The sequence below is a fragment of the Herpailurus yagouaroundi genome, unplaced genomic scaffold (assembly GCF_014898765.1).
Source record: "Herpailurus yagouaroundi ecotype Mexico unplaced genomic scaffold, PumYag 202, whole genome shotgun sequence".
NCBI classification, from domain to species: domain Eukaryota; kingdom Metazoa; phylum Chordata; class Mammalia; order Carnivora; family Felidae; genus Herpailurus; species Herpailurus yagouaroundi.
In genome coordinates this window covers 6897575-6900636 of record NW_024412433.1, presented here as the reverse complement: position 1 = coordinate 6900636, position 3062 = coordinate 6897575, and positions in this window count along the sequence as shown.

The window sequence follows — 3062 nt, the reverse complement described above, 5'->3', positions numbered from 1 at the left end:
GATTTTGTAGTTTTGACAGTCTGCTCCGACTGCCACGACAAAACACCATACCGTTCAGTTTCCGGTGAGAGCCCACTTCCTGGTCCCCAGACGGCAGTTTTCTCAACGTCTGCACGTGCATGGCAAGAGAGAGGGAAAGAGATCTCTCTCCTCTTCCTCTTTCTATAAGGCCAACATTCCTATTGGATTAGGGCCCCACACTTATGACCTCATTTAACTTTGTCTCCTGAAAGCCCTGTGTCCAATTATAGTCACATTGGGGGATTAGGGATTCAGCACACAAATTTTGAGGACGACCCAAGTCAGCTGATAGGAGATGGAGTCAGTCATTTTCCAGGAAAGCAACTTTGGAAAGGTGCAAGTGGGAAGCTTTTCCTAAATGAAGACACAAAGTCCTGTCTGAGAAGGTACCCTTCCAACCCTTTGGTGGAGAAAGGGATGGTGTAACAGGAAGTCAACATGCGGGGTTTCCAGCCCTTAGGCAGAGCATGAGAAAATTCAGAACTCTGAATCTGGTTCCAAAGTGTCTCAGGCAGAGTTGTATGCAAATGCGTACATAATGGTACATTTCCCGGAGAGGTTTGTTTTAACCTCGACAGCTTCCTTGCTGGTTTTTGGACATATCGGGCAAGCTCTGGCCTTAGAGCTGCCTTGGGCCGGGTTCCCTAGAAGCAGAGCCTGAGACTGGGGTTCTCATGCAAGGGATTTATTGAGGAAATGCTCTCAATCCAAGCATCAGGAGAGGCGTTGAGGGCAGCAGGATAGGTCAAAGAAGTTAGGCAGAACTGTAGTTTTAGAAGAAGTCAAGCCTAAGCCTGTCCCCTGGGCAGCTTGGGAAAGGATGTACATCACACCATGGAGGTTGTCCTGTGCAGAGGTTAGGACACTGGACACCTATGCCGCCTCCTATCAGTCATTGGCCACCTCCCAGGCATCTCTAGGAAGGGAGGTCAGCCTATGGCAATCCTCCAGAGAAGGGGACGAGTGTGAGCCTTTAACAGCCAACAGCCACTACAACAGGGGGCCGGGGGCACAGGCTGCTACAGAGCATTGGGTGGGCTCCAACTGCACCTGCTACGGAGCCTGCCCTAGCTGGGCCCTCTGCCTGAATGCTCTCCCCCTAGATAACCTCTTAGCTAACTCCTTCACCTCTTTAAGGTCTTTGCTAAATCTAACCTTCTCAGGGTGCCTGGGTGGCTCCGTTGGTTAAGTGTCCAACTTCAGCTTAGGTCACGATCCTGTGGTCTGTGGGTTCGAGCCCCGCATCTGGCACTGTGCTGACAGCTCAGAGCCTGGAACCTGCTTTGGATTCTGTGTCTCCCTCTCTCTCTGCCCCTCTGCTGTTCGTGTTCTATCTTATTTAATGTTTAATTAAATAGACATTAAAACATTTAAAAAACAAAATCTAACCTTCTCAGTGAGGTCCATCCTGGCCACCCTGTCGACATGCAAACTGTACCCCCACCCCCCACCATCATCCTTACTCTGCTCAACTTTTTCTTTTTGGCCATAACTCCCGTTGCCCACACGCATACATAATTGGCTTCTTTCACATGCCCAGGTTTTTTTTGGCTTGTCTCTCCCCATTAGAATGGAGACTCTTTAAGGAAAGAAATACAGGTCTAGCCATCGCACCTAGAATAGTGCCTGGCACATATTAGGCGTTTAATAAATTCTTGCTGAATTCACTAATTAAGTCTCAAAGGGGCCCTGACCCAAAGAAAGGAGGCCGTCAAGAGCCTAAGGAAGGAGATGATAACAAGGGCTCTAGCCAACCCACTGGGAATGTAGGCCCTATACCTCTATACCTCTCCACCCACTGGGACCTGCAGGAGGGGTACCCCGACTTCCAGGAATACATGGATGATATCATTTTTGGGTCCAAATGAATGTAAAGTCACCATTACAATATGCTCTGGGTCCCACCCAACACAGCTGCTGAGCTGGAGGACTTCAGCTTCTACTTACCCTTCTGAAATAACTTGGTTTTCACTCTCCCTCAGAAGTTGCAACTTGGGGAGTGCCTGGGTGGTTGAGGGTCTGACTTCGACTCAGGTCATGATCTTGTGGTTCATGAGTTTGAGCCCCACATCGGACTCTGTGCTGTCAGTGCAGACCCTGCTTCGGATCCTCTGTCTCCCTCTCTCTGCCCCTCTTCTGCTCTCTCTCTCTCTCTCTCTCTCTCAAAAATAAATAAACCTTAAAAAAAAAAAAGAAGTTGCATCTTGGGAAAACTGTGGTCCCCCTGATAATACCTTACTTAGCAGAACTTCTCATTCAAAGATACGACAATGCCTCATAAACAGGAAATGAGGAATTTTCACACCTTCCTGGGAGGATGCTTACCAAAGTTAAGTGACCAGGCCAATAGCCACGTTCTATCTGCCTGATAAAAAAAGCTATCTTGGACAAATCCTGAAAAATATATATATAAAAAAAAATCAAATCTTTCCAGCCTTCCCCCCAAAGAACACATAGGTAATTGTCTACCCCTAGCCTGGGCAAAAGGGGCAAAGAATTTAGACAGATATTACCCAAAGAGGATGGACGATGAATAGAGGAATTGATGAGAAAATGTTTAATGGTACCAAAGAAATGCAAAGTAAAACAACAGTTGGATGTGATTATCATCTATCAAACTGAGAAGACTTTTTTTTTTTTTTTCTATTGTACTACCCAAACTGGTGAAGATGTGGTCACAACGAACATTCTGCAGCACGGGTGGAAGGTACAGTGGTGAAGGCTGATGGAAAGTGCGTGGCCAGCTGTTTTCAGAGACTTTGCTATCTTCATCATCTTTAACCTACTAGAGTCAGAGCCCTGCTGGAAACCTGTTCGGTAGAATCTGAAATTCAGATGGTGGAAGGCAGGGAGGCCTTTTGAAACCAGCCATTCGGGTTTCTAGCAGGACTAAAATGGCAGGAAGAGAAAAGGAGAGAAGCAGATTACTTGCGTGAGTGGGCAATAGATTCCCTAAACGTTTTCTTTGGCCTCACTTTCTATCACAAGGACAACTTTTCTTTTCTTTTCTTTTCTTTTCTTTTCTTTTCTTTTCTTTTCTT